General features: G+C 35.2%; 1 protein-coding gene across 1 annotated transcript in view; it reads right to left on the reverse strand.

Annotated features, from left to right (window-relative positions):
- Positions 1–20,382, reverse strand: part of LOC129722057 (oxidative stress-induced growth inhibitor 2-like) — a 70,835-nt gene that overhangs the window by 13,405 nt on the left and 37,048 nt on the right. The window lies entirely within an intron of this gene.

Here is a 20,382-nt window from a genome sequence, read left to right on the forward strand (position 1 = left end):
TGTACACTCATCTACACAACGAGCCTCCCGTGAGCAATCAGCGTGCGCAAGGTCGTCAATATTGTGAAGTCCGCGGGCACACGACACAAGGGAATTCCTGCTGTTGACGTCCGTTTGCTGGTGGTGGTGTGGAGCGACTCGCGCAGGAGACAGGAACGTTTTGCGTGCTCACATGATGATAAGATAAGTTGTGAGGAACGCATTAGTGGGCAACGTAGTTTGGCGTAGGCACAGTATGACAGGGCTGAGAATCTCAAGACTACATTCGTTTAAATCCGAATCATTTTGGCATTAGCCAGAAAAAATATGAAGAGACGATTTTTTTGGAATAAGTAATTTTACAGAAATAGTTGAAAAGCTATAATTTTCCATATTTTTCAGTTTGAGCCTGAGGACCACACCTGTGATTACACTGATTCTGTTCAGGCATCACTGAGCTGTTCATATGCTAGTGTCCTTTCAGGTAAAATTTGAACAATCCATGCTGCATTTATTGTACGCTTTGTTGACCTCTAACTCGATGTACGAGGCAGTTCAAGTAGGTATAAAATTTACAACTGAAATTGAAATTCAGCTATGACCTCAAATAATACTGTCAATTTCTTAAACTGTTTCAAATTCACTAGTTCTGTATTCAATTAATAAGATCAATTGAAATATTTAATATATCAATTTAGACCCTCAACTTCTTATACTTTTGAAGAACATACGGAGATGTCAATACCTGCCTTGACAGGACTGATTTACGCAGAAGTCATAAACGTTTTTAGAGCTTCTTGAATTCGAAATGAAAACACTACTTTTGCGAAAACTTGAACGGTTTGGCGTTTCTCGAAAATTACTATTAATGGCTTAGTTCTCATTTGTGCGATATAACTCCTCGTGTGCAGATTGGTACCTGTTTTTCGTCCCAGTTCCCCAACTTCTCCAGTGGTCCTCAGGGTAGCAATTTGGGGCCTTTGTTTTTTTTAACGACATCGTCTTGTCACTTAGAGCCGGCCGCAAATTAAAGTATGCTGATGATCTGATATTAAATTTAGTACTTCAATCTGTTGATATCTGCAAACGTTTACAAGCATTGTTGGATACGTTTGTTGATTGGTATCGAGGAAATACGGAAATAGACTTGTCCGTAGTGCTTCTAAATGTCAAGTTATGACTCTTACCGAAGAAGCAGTCCAATAGTTTCCAGTTACCGAATCGATAGGCATACCCTTAAAAAATCAGACCAATTCAACGACCTTGGTGTCCTACATGATACTAAGCTCACCTTTTAATCAGTGTCGCTCGGCTATTCACTCGAAAGCTTCACGTCGACTTGGATTTATCACAAAAATTGCTCGAAATTTCAAAAATCCCTACTGCCTTGACACGCTTTATTGCTCGTTGGTACGGCCTCTGATCGAGAATATTTATTTAATTTGGTGCCCCCATCAGCTAGTGTGGATTTACGCATCGAAGGTGTGCAGAGAAGATTTCTACGATTTGCGCGAAGAGCACTACCTTTGCGAAATCCCATAAATCTTCCGCCGCATCTTGATTGCTGTCGTCTACTCGGAAAATCCATCAAGCTGTATTTATCGCCAAGATAATTAATAACGAAATCGACTCGCCAAGAATGCTGTCTCTATTCATTATTATTTCGGGCCTCACAACGAACTCTTCGCTCTTCTGGATTACTGCAACGAAACTTCCATCGTACTACATTTGGGTGCAACAAACTGTCTGTATTCGCACCTTCTCTGTTGTGAAAAATTTATTCGAGTTTTAAGAACTATCACTTATGTTTCAACGAAGACTAAAATATACCTCGATTTTTTAATTTTGACCGCACAGCATTTAATCAGACTTTTGTCAGTTAAATTAATTTAAACAAATAAATAAATATAAATCTAACAAAGATTCACTCTCTTGTAAAATGAAAATTTTGTGAGAGAAGTTGAACAACGAAAATCATTTTATGAAACCCTTCTGGAATTATTTTTAAAGGTTCTTAAAAAACCTTCAAAATCTATTCCAGTCTTTAAAGATGGTGATCGCATTTTTCTACCGAATGAACAAAAGCAGGGGCGACTCGTCCATAAGTGCAACCTGTGCAATGCACATGGGAACGTCAGGCAAAAAATGATCTGAAATCCAAATTCACGTCTTATTTTCTTATTTTTGAGTTTTAGTTTGTCTCAAAGTAACAAAGGAATTACTTGCTTTTATTCGCGGATAAAATTGTGATTACTTTCCCAAACTCTGATTTTCAGAATTTCTAGTTGAACAGGTAGGTCCAACAGCCACGAGTCGCCCCTGAACAAAAGGTTAAACAACTTGCTCAGTAGTTTTTAATTGTTCATGATTTTGATTAAAAAACGAAGTATCACGAAAGTCTGATCAAAACCCACACGAAAATATTTTTTTGGTAGAGGTACTGGGAAGAAACTAGAAAGAAAAGCCACGAATGCAACATGATGGAACTTCCTATATCTCCATCAAGAGACTCTCTATAAGCTTCTTGAATTTTTGGTAAGATTTTTTTGCTTTGGGTGTGCGTGTTTTTCCACGAAATGAGGCTTAACAGACGTACCGTTTTGAACGGGACAGTATCGTTTTTTCGGCCATATTTAACTGTCCTATTTTTTTCCATTTTGAACCGTTTTTTGGGTAACTGTCAGTAAAATTTGATAAATTAGATAATAAGTTTTCAAGCTGCCAGGAGTTAATCAACACTACCGCGAAAATCTTGTACCTTCCTGGCAGCACCGCGCTACTGTAAAGAACCTTCTCAATCGCGAACGGTATCTGGTCTGCAACATCACAAATTTCACGACCTTATCTCCAAAAATCACACTCTACTACGTAAAATTTCATCAAATGCTAACCGCTTTTATGAAAGGCTGTAAAATACAGACTACTCGACAACTTATCAACAGCCTTCGTGTAAAGAAAAGCAACTCGGCAATAGAGCGGCTGTGTACTGAAGGATGTGTGTATCGTGTACTGAATGTTATACCATCATGACATGGAAATAAAGAAAGAAAAAACATTCGTGCATGGGGATCTACACTGTAAAAAAAAATCACGTCGAAGTAAAGTGATTTACTGGTGAATTCGCACTACTTGCCTCACATTTCGAAATATATTAGTGCAAATAACTATGAAACCGACAGCAAATCACTTTATTTTCTGTAGTTATGTTCATCTTTGTTGATATGCTTATGTATGAGATACGAAACATCGGCCATTTGGAAATGATCAGCTAATCATAATAAATTCAAAAGATTTGTTTCCAAATTAGATTTTTCAGTTTTTTTGTGTTTTAGATGTTAATTTCGAAACAAGACAATCTCTGTATCGGAGCAATCGATTTCAGGATCTTTTTATTGTTATTTTAATATCAAAGATTCAATAAAACTTACGCTCAAATAAATTGCTGGATAAATGTGCTGATTGCGTCGTTTGCCACCGTCACTATTCATGTTTCATTTTATGTTTTTTACGTTTGTCAATTGGAATGACAGCTGTAACTCAATTGATTTAAACAGTGGTGCAAATACAAGAGATATTCATTATAAACTGATGGTGATTTCCATTAAACAGTTTTCAACGCGAAATCATTTCATTCGAAGTATTAATCATTGTGAAATCAACACTAAAACCACATCAATTTGCAGTGCGACGTGACGAATTGAGTCAAGTGCAAAAATACTTGAAGTAATCGTGCCATTTATTTACAGTGTAGACGACAACGTGTCGTGTTGGCTGATTTCATTCTGCCTATACCACTTGTGTTATAGAAGAACGCTCTTGAATGTCATAAAAAAACTATCATCGCTTGGTACATTTTTCCCCTGCTCTTACCCATGAGCGAACTTTTTGAGAGAATAACTCTTAATAGAACAATAGCACATATTAATGAGAATTCAATTTTTGAAAATGAAGTCTAGATATATACAAATAATTATTTTTCTTTATAAGCCAAAGGTTTCATTTCCTAAACCCACTTTGTTAAAATGAACGATGCGATCTTAAATTGGTCCAATCAAGTTAAATACTTAGAATTGAATTGTGATAAAAATCTTACTTTCAAGGAGCACATTGGGAGTATTCAATCAAAGTATAAAAAAACGTTTATATTTTCTTATCAACAGGAATTCTAGCCTTTGTCACAAAAATAAACCACAGACAAACAGACGTGCCTCTTCGAAGAAAAATCCTGAAAAATCTTCGTCCTTATTCGAAACGTTACACTCATACGCCACCCTGTAAGTTTATTGCCTACTAACTTATTCTCGTAAAACGGATTTTGTCTTTGCTAATGGGTGTGCACACTTGCTTTAATCAACCCCAGCGGTATTACTGACGGTTTTTGTCTTTAATAATGAATGTACACGCTTGCTTATAGCGACACCAGCAGCATTGTTGCCATCTAAGCGAAATTTCAAATTACAGTGATACCTCGATATGAGGCAACCTCGATCTAAAGCAACCTCGTTATAACGTAACTCGATATAACGTAACTTTTACCTCGATATAACGTAATTTTTTAAAATGTATTGAAATTGAAAATAAATGATACAGCAAATGTTTTTGGGCTATAAATTGCTTCAAAAAATGTTTGTAGTAAGTTTTGATACCAATGAAACAAATGCGAAAATTGTTCAAAATGGGCATGGGCAAGGAAGGTTTAAAAATACTATAAGGTGATGGGAAATAGGCTTTTACGCATCCTTCAGCAAAAAATTCACAGTCTTGCATCAATTAAAAAAAAATTTTTTGCATGTTGAAATTTTCTCTAAATAGGCATAAGAAAGGTTTAAGAATACTGATAGGTGATGGAAAATAGGTTTTCGCGCATCTGTGAGTAGCCACCAACAGTCTGGCATCAATTAAAAAAAATTTCTTTGCTTGTTGTAAATTGTCCTTAATGGGCATAAGAACGGTTTAAAAATACTGATAGGTGATGGGAAATAGGTTTTCACGCATTTTGTATCTTGTATCAATTGAAAAAAAAATTTTTTTTGCTTCTGAAAATATTTGTGAATGGGCATAAGAAAGGTTTAAAAATACTGATAGGTTATGGAAAATAAGTTTTCGCTCATCTTTGAATAACCATTAACATTCTTGCATAAATAAAAGAAAAAAAATTTGCTTCGATATAACGTAACTCGATATAACGTAACGAAAATAAAAATACTACAAGGTATACAGCCCTAGCGGTTGTATGAAATGGTGACGCAGGACTAAATGTATATATTATATGCTGCGATAAACTGTCCAGAGGCAACACTACCGTTTTTATTTGATGGTCGTTATTGTAAAACTAACGATGCATGAATGCATGAAAATTTTACACTAGTGTTGCATTGAATATTTTGCTTGACCGCGCATAATAAAGTTTGCTCTCCGTTGTCTGTTTTCTTCTTTTTTCTACGGATTTCCCATATAAAAATATTTTGCAGCGTAACTGTTGCTGCCGTATGCAAAATAAAGGTAACATGTTCCACAGTGCATGGAAGATGACTCGTATGCAGCTCTCATTTCTCAACGTCGCGTACCTCTAACAGTTATACTCCACTCGCTATTGTGTGACAAACTAGACTGAATCTAAATTTTCTAGGGCGCACAGTGCGTTGAGCCATAGACAAAAATCGTTTTTCTTTCTTTTTTATTTGGATTCACCAAGTACCCAGAAGTGTTCACAGATATCCCTTGGGTTGTGAACAAGTATTGGTGAGCTTTGGGAAGCATCACAAATACTAATACAAGCATAGCAAGTGTTAGCGTTCAGACAATCATTAGTTTCACATTTAGTGCTAAATTGTCACGCGTTTTCTAAACTTTGGTAAAACTTAATTACTTCGTGTATTCCAATAACACAAAATGGAAAATAACAATTAAGGTTAGTGCAATATATTTCATTGATAGAGAGACTTGGTTTCGATTGCGTGTATGATTAATCGGTATCATGAGTTGGTGAAGGTATTAATCCTTGAAAAAACGCGAACTCAAACTTTCGTTAGCGTTTTAAAAAAAGTTCCACCGAGTTCCTCTCTAAAACATACATCAAAAGTTTGCTTGAAGTGTCCTCTACAAAATATATAAAAATTAGCTGCAACTTCCTGCAACCTTGAGAGATTTTTTATTTTTCGTATGTCAATGCCGATCGCTCGTGAAGCGGCAAATATTTGTAAACTGGTTTAACTGCAATGCAAGCAAAAGAACACCATGTTTATTTCGTTATTGTCTCTACCAGAAGACACAGTTGAGCATGTTTATGAAAATTTGCACAAGTTTTCTGCTGTATATTGTCCGAAATTGAACTCGAAATGGGAGAAATGCAATAGAATAAAAAAGTATTTTATGAAGAAGCATGAAATTTTGTTGGAGTCACCGCTTGCTCTTCCTCGATTCGGTGAGAATAATAATTATGAATACAACCACATTTTTTCTCGTGAGCGTCCTCAGAAACTTCTTGAAAGCTGCTCACCCAGAACTGAAAAACGGCAAGTTGCAGAGCTCGTTGAAAATAACTCCCCAAAAGAATTAGTATTTGCTGCTACCGTTTCGAACAACTATTCCAATTCGTCTAAAGATGACCCAAAACTTGACTTGATAATATAATATGCATCATGAAGAATTTTAAATTGTTTGTTACTCTGGTGATTAAATATACAAAAAAATAATAAAAATTATACGTAAAAGAATACCTGAAAAAATCTTTTTTTTTGTTATAATTGCGCATAAGTCACTTTTGCAATTATGTAAAAGTAAGTAAAACTTAGAAACCGCAGTTTTCGTTACAATGTACAACTTTTACAAAGAGATTAACGGTTTCTGGTATAGGATGAGTGCGTTGGCGTTTGGGACAGTTTTGTGATTAAGTGTATCACATAAGACTTTTATGCATTTGGTAGCTCTGAAGGTAACGAACAACTTTCCTTGTTACACCAACATGTTTTATCGACAAAATCGTGTAGTTTTGATTTTTGTCCCGTCTTACCCTACATTCAACGCACTGTGGGGCGTGGTCACCCAGCTTAGAGAAAGAGAAACAAACCAAAACACCTTTGGTACTACTGAGTGATTTTCATAAGCATCGAAAGAAAGTTTTTGCTTTCCCGATGCGAAAATCACTCTGGTTCTTAGGTTAACTAATTTTCGTTACTAATATTTGACTGATAACGGTGTTCGAGTGGGCACAAAGAAACAATTAAACCGGAAAATCGCTCAATTTAGCAGTGAAAATTCTTGAAATGAGGGTTATATCTTGCTGTGATAAACTATTCATAGGCAACACTACTGTTTATCTTTGGTGCGCCCTGGTCGTTATTGTAAAAAAAAATTATTGAGAAATAGATGAACTAGTAGCAGTTGTGAAAATTCTCATAACTCTTATCTTCAAACATTTATAGTTCTGAAAAGAACTGATTCCATAATCTTTAGCTCAAAATGTGTGCTACAGAACGCTGATGATCGCAACACGACCGATAGTTCATTTTCACGACCGATAGCATTGAATTTTTCGTTGGCCGCGCATAAAATTTGCTCTCCGCTGTTCCCCTCAAAATATCATGCAGCGTACGATGGTGCCTGTTGCTGCCGTATGCAAAATAAAACCGAAACGATTCCATAATCTTCCCGTATGCTGCAGAACGCTGATGATCGCACCAACGGTAGCTTTGAATATTTCGCTTGGACGCGCATAATAAAATTTGCTCTCCGCTGTGCCCTCCAGTAGCTGTGCCAGCAAAATATGGTAACTGTTGCTGCCGCATTCAAAATAAAGATAACATGCTCCGCAGTGCCTAAAAGTTGATTCGTATGCAGCCCTCGTTTCTCAATGTCGCGTACCTCTAACAGCTATACTCCACTCGCTATTGTGTGACAAACTAGACTGAAACTGAATTTCCTACACGCAGTCTTTTGTATCGAGTTCAGCGTAGATTTTTGCCATTAGGGCGTGGCAACGCAGCTTAGAGAAAGACAAACGGAACAAAACACTTTGTTGAGTCAAAATATGTAGGCAGTGGAATTTATTCCGTCCATGTTGTTGTTATCCGTGCTCGGGAAGCAATCCAATAGCGAAAGAAATGTATGGGAAAGTTTGACCTTGGAACTATTCACCTTTTTTCACCTTTAAGCAGTAAAGCAACTATGTTAAACATTATATCAAACAATTGTTACACATTTTATCTATCCACCGACATATAAATGACTAAGATGCATTAAGTCGTTCGCTCTCTGTAATCGTTTGAAATCTGACGCAACTTTCGCCAGTTTCATTTTCAATTTCACAAAATGTAATCTAGTATAGAAAACAAAGACGTAGCAGTTTTAGGAATTTAGAGTGTTGCGAGAGACCCCCAGAAGACCTTGTTTAACCACAATTTATAAACAAAATTCTTGGTGCAACAAAAAAAAATTGTTTTTCGTTGGTGGCAATATAGTTGCCACTGCCTCATAAAGGTTTATATCGAGGTATGACTGTAATCGTTATTTTTCTGGTCGATGGAATCGTCATCGAGTGCCACGTTTGTTTGTCTGTGAATAAACTGTTAATTCACAAACAAATATTTAGACCAACAATGTTATATGCAGTCCCCACCTGGACAAGTTGTTGTGCAACCAGAAAGAGGATTCAGAATAAACTTTTGAAAATGATTTTGAAGCGTCCTGATGATCTCTAATTTAGGTCGAATGAATAACATCGGCTTACTAATATAAAAACGCTTGAAAAAATGTCAAACCAAATTACACTGATACAAATTTCGATTTTCTTTCATGTCCATGTAATCAAAGTAAGCCAAGGAGGGCGAGAAATAAATAACACCAAGAAGAAAAAAATTGACCGTGAAAATTTGTATGCAAGTTACTATGTTCGTAACTTGCATTCAAATGAACGTTGAAAAATAACACTTTATCATTATTATTAATTATTTAGCTTGCCGTTTGACGACACTATCTCTGTCACTGGACTTGTTTGTTGATAAACTGAGTAGAAACGCCGTCGATAACTAATGACATGAATGTTGTATGTTGTATAAAATGAAATTAAAACTTGTATCGGCCTTATCAACAAATTCCGCCAAAAATCGTTGCAATCCCCAATCGCAACGATTAGCTCACTTTACAGTGCACCTCAAAATATCTAATCTGAATTTTCAAACAAAATTCCTGAAGTAACATCAAAAAATGGACTTCACTTTTAAAATGCAATGAAATGCGATAATCGCATATCCCGGAGCGAATAATGACATTCAGTTTTGTAACAGCTAGGTACTACCGCCACTATCAAACCCAATCTCATGTTCACTCATGTGGTACGGCACGTAGGTATTATTGCGCAATGCTAACAAAGTGAATATTGCGGATTGAACTGATTTGTGCATCGATGACAGTAGAAGTATTCACGTTTGTAGTATATTTACCCTGAAAAATTTAAAAAAAGGTCACCAGTTTTTAAGAAGAAAATTCACCGTTCATGAATTCTATTTCACAATAATGTGAAATTCGTACATTTGAATGTAAATAGTTAGTATCAAGTTCGACCCCTCCGGTATCACAGTACATGGGGTATATTTTGTGTTCTTGCATAATGGCTAGCGCAAGCAATGAACAATATAACCTATAACCTCCTTAAAAACACATTATTCAAAGTTCGAAAAGTGGAATGGTTTATGAATAACTAAACAGCCAAATATTGACTTGTCCAGTTCAGGCAAAAATACGACAATTCATGAGACGGTTTTATGGTTCTTTTAACCATACCCTGATAAGAAAAAATCATACGATGCTCTCATGAAACATTATTGAGATCTCATACTCTGTGCAATCAATTTGAAGTGAAAACGGGAAAAAAGTGAACCGGCGACGCTCATCACGTGGGACAATCTTTCGGCCACTTTTGCTAATCAAACTCGATTATTCCCACACAATGAGTAAGCATAGCGCACCTATCAGCGCACGTTATGGACCGCACGGCTGCTTATCGCGGCGTTTATCAGTATCCCCCCCATTCATGTAACCAAACGGTTACACTGTGTTGACAAACGAAAAACACTTCTCTTTCTGCTGAAATCGAGCTCGTGATTACGCCCAGTCAGAATTTCATGGAACGCGATTCGGACCATCCGACCCGCTTCTCTCAAAATTCATGCGGGTTGAACGAAATTCGCTCGAAATACACGATCTCTCGCATTGGTGTGTGCGCTGGACGCTCTATTTCTGTTTTTTCGTCTTTCTCTCTTTTGGCGCCGAGATATTCTTTCGGTTTTTTTTTGTCTTTCTCGCTTTGGCGCAGGAGCTTATTCTCACCGATAGCAACCGTCGCGCAAACAGATGCACGATTTATTGTATTGGTGTGTGTGTTGAACTTTCTTTATTCTCATCGGTAGCAAACGTAGCGCCCACATGTATTTTTAATTTTTATTCAAGTTAATATAAAAAGTTGGATTATTTCGGGGCGCCGTGAAAGATTTTTTCCGTGTGTTTAGACTGTCGCGGCGGTTTCTAAAGTGTTAAAGGTGTTTATTCGGCTGCTGGCCAACAGTGCGTGGTGTTTTTTTGTGCAAAGTTGTTTGTAATGCAGCAGTGTTGATTTTTTCTACATTCAGATGAATAAAATTGTAAAACTCATGGAAGAGAAGTGTGATGTTTATAATTCATTAGTGTAGTGGATAATCTAGCTAGTTCTAAACGGATCAAAGCTAGATTAAAATGGAATTTGATCCGAGTGTGTTGTGTATTGTTCTTGTGGCATACAGGAAAAGGTGGATGTTAGATATCCTGGAGAACGGATTTCTTCGATTTTTCTATTTCAATAATTAGTGCAATTGCACTCGCCAGGTTAGTCTTCAGCGAAAATCAAAATTTAATTTTACTGCACTCCTCTAAATACTTTTTTTTTTGCCAGAATAAGAGTGAGACGTTGTTTCCTAGTCACTGATAAGCTATGATTAATTTTATTTTGGAAATTGATAAATTAATAAAAAAATCGTTTTTGTATAAATTACGTAGCTGCAAAAACAATATACATATATATATATATATATATATATATATATATATATATATATATATATATATATATATATATATATATATATATATATATATATATATATATATATATATATATATATATATATATATATATATATATATATATATATATATATATATATATATATATATATATATATATATATATATATATATATATATATATATATATATATATATATATATATAAGATGTAAATGAAAATATAAACTATCTCGCTTTGAAACATTATAAAGTGCGTTGTAAAAATAAAATCTTGCAAAAGTGGTTGTTATTTTGCCAAACTTCGCTGCAGAATGAAAAATATGTGATTAGTTGATCGAATTTGCTATTTTTTTTGTTTCACGTAGTTGACCGGGACTACTGACTCTCAAAAGGGATGATTTCTCAGTCCTTAAAGCTTCAAGAAACTTAGACTTGATCGACTGAACTGGAAACTTTTTTGTCCAGTTTTTTTGTGTCAAATAAATTTATATTCTGTAAAATACAATATGTTAATATTAGTTTAACACAATAGCAGTTGTAGAAAACTGCAATTGTCAACAGGCCCAGGGCATGCTAAGTTTAAATGATGTTTAAAATTGGCTACAGGTAATATCATGCCAGTATGAGCTTGATGTTTTTTTTAATTGTCGGCGTTCTATACAGTTTCTTAACTTTTCGACTGTCGTGGTTCATCGTTACAGGCCGGACTCGATTATCAGGAACATAAAAAAAAATCATTCCGGATTATCGAGTTTTCCGGATAATCGAATCATAGAAAATATATTCAAATTTGTGTTTAACGGATATAAAATAAATATTTCTTTTTTTTATTTTACTTTACTTGGAATGCCCGATGCACTGGCGTAACCAGAAATTATTACTGATGCGAAAATTAGCAAAATCTTGAAAAGCAAAAAATAAATAAATTGGATATTAATTTTATTTTATTCGAACTTGGTAACAAATATTTTAGAAGGGTTGGTAAGGGCGAAATTTCGGAATAAAAATTAAAAATGAAAGCTACAAAATAAAATTCCAAATAATCGAGTCTAAAATTCCGGATAATCGAGTCCGACCTGTATTAGATTTCTATTTTTCTCGCTTATCAGCGCTTAGTTTTAAATATAAATATATATATATATATATATATATATATATATATATATATATATATATATATATATATATATATATATATATATATATATATATATATATATATATCAAGTCAACGTGTTGCCTAAATGTTGACAAATGAATATAAAATCGAAAAGTTATCAACTACGAATGTTTCACTATCTATTCATGTGTTCTGATACTTAGTATAGTACTTGCATAGCAAGAGACACAACCATGGGTCACTTTTGGCCTTTAAGATCATTTTGTTTATAAAACCATCAAAATCCATCACAAAAGATATTTTATTGAAGTAAAAGCTTGATAGTAAGTTATTTTTTGGGTCGTGATGCATTTTCATGCAAAAGTAATAAAAATAGCCAAAATATGGACTGACCCACCATTGTGCACCGCAAAACGTAACATCACTACAATTATGGGTCACTTTACTTATTGCACCGAGCAGAATAAATGTTTTTAGTAATATTTTCAACATTAAATCATTTCAATCGTATGAATAGGGTTACAATTGAGTTATAATAAATACCACTGCCAATGAAAATTGCTCAGTTTCGTGATCGTAGTGTTGTCTTCGGCAAAGTTGTAGACAATATTTTTTTTCCGAAGAAAATACCCTTTTCTTTCAAAAAATAGCAGAAAAATTAGAAACTAATTAGACTGCTCTATTGGTGATTCGAACAATTTTTAAAGCTAAAACGTTTTCTTTGATTGGCATAGTGTCTTCTGCACAGTTGCAGATAACAATTTGGTCCTTCCGAATATAATAATTAAAAAATCTAAATTAATCCACCTAGCGGTCAGACTCAGCCTTTCTCACTCAAACTTATTATTTGTAAAAATAGATTTACGTGAATGCATAAATCCAATAAAGGTATATTCACTCTTTGAGTTCTAAAATATTGATGTTGTAATTGAAGTATAAAATAAGAAATTTGACGTAATGTTAGTGCTTAAAAAATAGCGAAATAAAAGAAATGACTCTCAATTTCGAACAATTTAATCACGAGCGATACCGGGAACGTTCAAATAGTACGATGCCACATTTAAATCATGTTGAGGCCATATATATTGATCAAAGCAGGTATAGTATTGAATAGTCTTTGAATTTCTTTTCTTTCCAAAACTTTTGAACAGCATTTCAAATTGTTATGAAGTTTGTTATTTGTAAGTTTGAGAGATGACTCGTTTGTATGACGCTAGTTATGTTCAAATAAGTCGTGTAATACTTGAGATAATAGACTTTCGTTGTTTTACAAATTGAAACATAACGGTTGCTTAAGTTTGGTTACAATCAAATGAAAAGGTAACGTAAAGGAAGGCCAAACTTTGAAACCACGTGTTCAATCATAATTCATCAGTTAACCCTTAACAAGCCCGTTCATCTGATATCAATATTGTTCAAATCGGTTGTGTAGTTTCTAAGATAATGTAGTTTCGTAATTGTCACATTTCGATACATTACAGACGAAGTTACAGTCCGATTACAGCAAAATTCAATAGAGTGTTATGAGGCAGCTAGACCTTTCATTTGATACTAATTCCGTGGGAATCGGGTCAACTATCTCTGAGAAAAGTGATTGAGTCCAAGTAGTCTTCGGAATATATTTCTTTTCATAGCTGGATTTCACATTTTTAAACATAACAAAGATCCCTTTGCAAAAAAAAAATCATTAGGGTCTTATGGGGCAACAAGACCTTCCATATGACACTTTTATGAGAATCGGTCCAGCCATCTCTGAGAAACATGAGTGAGATTAAATAGTCTCCAGAACATGTTTCTTTCCATAACTTCTAAACCAATGTTCAATGTTCAATCTTCATAAAATTCAAAAGTTAAGAATTTTTTAGTGAGCCCGTTCATTTGAAACCAATTTTGTTCAAATAGATTGTGTAGTTTTTGAGATATTGATGTTTCGTGATTTTTACATTTTGATACATAACCTCTCAACTAGAAATCAGGTTACAATAAAATTCAATAGGGTCTTATACGGCAACTAGACCTTTCATTTGCAATTAGTTTCATTGAAATCGGTTCAGCCATCTCTGAGAACATCGAGTGAGATTGGGAGAGCGTTACACACACACCTACACATACACATGCAGAAAATGCTCAGCTCGTCGAACTAAGTCGAGTGGTTTACGATATTCGGCCCTTTTGAGCACTTCTATACCTTTAGCTTTTGCAGTGATTGCTATACCTTTCTAGGAAAAAGGCAAAAAGTGAAATGATAGAAATGACTTTTAATTTCAACTTCAATCCCGAGCAAGGCCGTAAACATTGAAATAGTACAATATCAAATTAAAATGATGTTGAGGCCACATATTTTGATCGTAGCTATAGTTTTAAACAGTCTCCGGGTTACATTTCTTTCTATAAGTTTCAAACCACATGTTAAAACATTATGATACTCATTGTTTAAGGGTTAAAAAGCCTATTAATTTGAATTCAACTATGTTCATAGCTTCTGAGATATAAGAGCGTTTTTCACATTCTGACGCAGCGCCAAAACTAAAAGTTTGATTACAATGAAATTCAATAGCAACCTAAGCGGCAAATAGACCCTTCATTTGACACCATGATAGAAAGAATCGGTCAGACCATCTCTGAGAGAAGTGAGTGCGAAAAAAGGTGCACATACACACGTACACACCCACATTCACACACACGTATATGTGTGTGTGTGTGACTATACATGCATACATGCAGAAAATGCTCGATTCGTCGAACTGAGTCGAGTAGCATATGACATTCGGCCATTTGAATCACTTTACTACCTTTCATTTAGCCAGTGATCGTTGGGAGAAAGTCAATGTGTTTACTTTCATTATGTGATTTCACATTTTTATGAACAACGTACAAAGTTACAATCCGATTGCAATGAAATTCAATAGCAACCTATGGGGCAACTAGACCTTTCATTTGACACTAATTTTGTGAAAATCGATTCAGCCATCTCTGAGAAAAATGAGTGAGTTTAAACAATCTCAGGATAACTTTTCTTTACATAACTTTTGAACCATATGTTCAATCATAACGAAATTTAAAAGTTAAGGGTTCTGGAGACAGCCCGATCATTTAAAACCAGTTTTGTTCAAATCGGTTGTGTGGTTTCTGAGATATTGATGTTTCGTGATTTTTACATTTTGATACATAACCTCTGAACTAAAAATCCGATTACGATGAAATTTAATAGCAACCTATGGCGCAACTAGACCTTTCATTTGCATTAATTTTATGAAAATCGGTCCAGCCATCTCTGAGAAAAGTGAGTGAGAAAAAAAAAATTGCACATACACACACACATACACACATACATACATACATACAGAAAATGCTCAGTTCGTCGAAAGGGGTCGAGTAGTATATGACATTCGGCCATTGGGACCACTTTTATACTATTGGTTTTTCCAGTGATTGCTATACCTTTCTAGGAGAAAGGCAAAAATCAAAATATCTTAATTTGTTTTTTATTTCTCCACGATTGAATCAATTTCCTTTAAAAATCAGAAAGGTCTGAGCAGTAAAAAAAGCAAAGCCTTGGTGCTACATTCCGATTCGGAACTCGACCTTTTGTTTATTAAACACAGACTTCGCAGCCAACTGTTTAGTGTATATACGGGACAATTGCGGGGCTAGCGCTACGATCCTACTGACACTAACAGTCTCTCCCGAGTCGAGACTCGAACCTACGACGACTGGTTTGTTAGGCCAGCATCGTACCTCGAGACCATCTGGGAGGTGTCTGGAGCAGTAGAACCGATTTAAAGGATGTCTGAGCAGTAGAACCGATTTAAAGTTAATGATGCAAAATCCTTCGTGCAGGTATAGCGGACAGGATTTTTCGTGTTTCTGGCAAGTAGTTCTTTCTGTATCATGCTCATCGCGAGGAATGTCGGAAAAATTATATTTTGGTACATGAACTCCAGTGGGTCCAGTTATTAATATTTTCTTTTGAAAAAAAAGGTAAGATCTCGTTATTTAAAAAAAACTCATTAACTTTTTAACTCTAAAGAAAGAAAAAATACTTTTGATCGCGAGCACACAAGTATATAAAAAGACTTAAGAACTTTGAATTCAAATCCTTGTTTAGGCGTTTCTATTGAAAACAACAAAAAGTGCATCAGTTCTAGAACATAGCCGAGGCGCAAAGCAGATGAATAAATGCAGGGTTTTTAAACCTGGTTCGAACCAGTTTCAGTGTTTTTCATGATACACTTTGATAGATCTCAGTGTTTCTAGATTTCAATGGATTTTACTTCTGATGGAAGAGAAAGAATGATCCCGGTTCGAATCACGCTGAAGTTGGTTCACTGATCAAATCGAGCAAACAATTTTTTACTCTTGTAAAAATGCAATATTCTATCAATGACTCAACAAAATACTGCATAGCATACTAATTGAATAATAAGTTTGATAAAAATAAATTCTTTATCGAAAATAATTAGACTATTTGACTGAAATATAAAAAATGCGTACCACGAGCATCGGTAGTTCGAAGTGGGGAGCTGCATAGCCGCAAGGCTACATAGTCCGCTTTGTTAAGCGGATGCTTTATATTAATTACGAGCAGGATCTGTATGTGGCCGCAGCCAACAGGAAGCTGAGACCTATATCTGGTGTGCTTCAAGCTTCCCAATGCCGAACTCAAGTGAAACAAACCAGCACAAAGGGCACTCGAAAAAAAAATACAGAAAAAAAAACTTAAAAGTTGCTGTAATTGTACATAGTTTATGTTTTTCATTGTGAATACATCAATTTCAATATCATCACAATTTAAATATCATTGTTCAGAATAATAAAAAACCCTGTGTTTGTCATTTTCATTCATTGTTATGTATCTTAACAGCAAATTTTTTAGGCATTTTTCATAAATTTAGAAGTCACTGACAATGTCTTCCATGGTAAAATTGTTGTCGATGGTAGACAAAAGACTTTGAGACTACTGCTGCTGCTGGGACTATTGCGACTGTTGCTGGGACTGGTACCGACGATGAATTGTTGCCTCTAAGCAGCTCCTTGGAAACTCTTGGAACAACATTACACCATGGTTCAACGATCAACTGGAAAGTTCAGAAAGCTCCAAACGGATTGGTAGACTTGTCTCTGCGGAAATGCTAAGGTAAAAATTTAATGTTCCCGTTATAAGAACAGTTGCTTACGTTTTTACTTTATTTTACTTCTTAGATACGAACGGTTCAGCGATTGCGACATCGATCGGGCAAACAAGTCAACACAATTACCAGGAAATGATTCCAGTTAATAAACAAAAAAAAAATCTTAATTCAATTCAATTTAATCTGTTTACGGTATTTTAGATGTTAAAATGATTAAAATAAACACAAAGAGTAAAAATTAAATTTATTGTAAACTTTTGTTTAATGATTACAATACCCTTTCCGACAAGTCTAGTGTAGTAGTGAAGTTTATTTACTTTGCTCGTTTGGTTAAGCGTTTACCGGTTCGTTTGGTTGTTCTTGCTTCAGACTCTGCGCCACTCTATCTATTCACTCTTGTCATACCTGTCCACGTCTTGGTTGTATATATAAAGTTATATGTGAATTAAGCGCTATTCCCACTGCTTCCGGGCAGTGTCCAAGCCGTGGTGCGAATGCAATAAAAAAAAACGAAAATATTTCACTGCAACATAGTGTAATCGTTCCATTCTTCTTCTCAGCACCTAGGTGCACCTATATTAATCTTATTTCTCTCATTTGTTCAATTTCCCGTAAAATTTCTGCAAATTTTGAAAGTAAATCTATTTGCTTCTCGATTTTGTCAAGTGGTTGAAAGTTTTACGTTGAAAATATGGTAAAATTTGACGATAAATTTATCAGAAAGGCGTGATGAGATTAATATAAGAGCGATTACTCTAGTAAAAACTTCGCAAGTTGCTGCCGTGCACTCTCCGGGAAGCAAAAAATATCGTCGGCAACGATATTTTTCATTCGCACGGCGACAACACGACACTGTCCCGGACATTACACGGCGGTTTGGTGTGAACAAGATCGAAATAGCGCTGTATTAAAAATTAGAGGCACGTCATCACTTCGGCTGTCGCACCTGGATATGCCAATGACCTACACAAGTCTAATTATTCATGAACTCAAACACCTGCGACTTTGTGATAATGATACACACCTTTTATTAAATATAATAATTGATTCGATATTATTTACTAGTTGAACCCTTCCGGCGATGCTCGGGATAGCATTGAAATTAACTGTTATGTGCTCGACAAAAAACACCCTTAAATGCCCGACGGGTACCCGGGTATCCATAAATTGAAACTCTTGTAACTTTCGCAATTTTCATCTGATTTCAATAGTTTTAGTACTCAAAGATTCAGCAACTCTACCATCTCCATTGGAATCAGTGTCAGCGGTGCTCCGAAAAGAAATTCTCACTCTCGGAAATCCGTTTTTTTCGGTAATATGTTTTGAAACTGAGGATTTTTATGAATATTTGATAATATTATTGGAATAATTACAATTGATGCCTCACGTTCCGGATATACCCATCTTGGCTGGCATTCGGCCATTTTTTAATCTTTTACAGAAACCGGAGGTCGCCATTTTGATACTCTAAATGGCCGCTGAGGTCGTTTTCAGGTCTCCGGACATCATTTCGATTCCGAAAGTACTCATATAGGGTGGTATTTAGTCAATTATGGCTGTTTTCCAGAAACCGGAAGTCACCATCTCGGTTTTCTAAATTGCGTCTGGAGTTGATTTCCGGTCTATAGGCACCATCCCGATTTCGGAATTATCTATATTCTCTTCCAGATAGCGGAAGTGGCCATTTAGGAATGCAAAATGGCGTCGGGGTTCGTTTGACAGTCTCTAGATATAATACCGGTTTTGAAAATATTCATAATGGATAGTATGTGACATTGTGCTATCCAATTGTTTTGTATGTCCACTAGAAGCCCCGGTGTAATCTGTTCCGTAAGGGTCATTTCGAAGGCATATCACTATAACACCATAAAAATGGCCTATGGAAGTAGTTTTATAAACTTCGGACCAATAGTTGTAAGATTCTGCTCCAAAATTCATGAAATTCTTCAGTTTTGCAACATATCTCCGAAAACCCAGATTTTCGGCAATGAGAAAATTCTTTCGAGGCACCGCTGAATCTGATTTCAATGCAGAGAAGTAACTGAATCTTTTGATGCTAAAAGTGTCGAAATCGGAAGATAATTGTCAATGTTACAAGAATTACAATCTATGGGTACGCGGGTACCCCGTTAGGAATATTGTTATTACATAAAAATTAATGTTATCAAAAGTTCCCTTTTAATGAGCTTTGATTGCAGTGAACTATGAAATTCCGTTTTATGAAACTTTAAAAGGTACCCGGGTACTCCGTCAAGCACATAACGGTTATACGAATCATTTTTTTTTATATTTCTCTGCCGCACTTCACTTCAGAAATATTACGTTTCACCTCTGATACTCCAATCGTCATTTTAAATACAAAATCTATTGGGCTGTTGTGAATAATTTCTGGCCTCTGGGCATCATCCTGTTTCTGAAAACACTAAGATTGGATGGTATTTGACTACCTCGGGCTGTTCGCCAAAAACCGGAAATTACCATCACAAAATAAATATGGCAGCTGGAGTTGATATAAGATGACCATTTAGGGTTGTTTTTTTTTTATTTTTAAGTTTAGGTCTAATAATCTGCAAGATCAATCACGATTGTTACAATGTTTGTAGTTACGTATTTGATGAAAATAGCTTCGTGTCTGAGATTGGCGGCACACATATATTTGTCATATATTATACCGTTCCAGCAGAAAATTAAAAAAAATGTTTTGCGTGCGACATTAGATTTTTTTACCTTATGCACAATGCGCATAATGTCGCATCTAGTGCACCGTTTAGCGTAAAAAACCGCATAAGTTCGAAACGCGGAAAAATAAGATCGGTGCTTAGAATATGGATATTCAAAAACATCACTTCGCGTGCACATTTGAATCAACGATTTAATGTGATTAAAATTTATCGATTTTGGGGCTACTAACTTTCATGATTTTACATGTCTTCGTAATTTTATGAATAATATCTCATTTTTATTTATCAGATTGAGTTAAATTGAGATATTTCCATATTTTCTTCATTTGTCATACATCCACAAATTTCATTGCTAAGCATTACCGAACATTTTAATGTAAGAAATAACTTTATGTCATTGCTTTGAAATTCG

Source organism: Wyeomyia smithii, chromosome 2 (genome assembly GCF_029784165.1).
Source record: "Wyeomyia smithii strain HCP4-BCI-WySm-NY-G18 chromosome 2, ASM2978416v1, whole genome shotgun sequence".
In the NCBI taxonomy this organism is placed as follows: Eukaryota; Metazoa; Arthropoda; class Insecta; order Diptera; family Culicidae; genus Wyeomyia; species Wyeomyia smithii.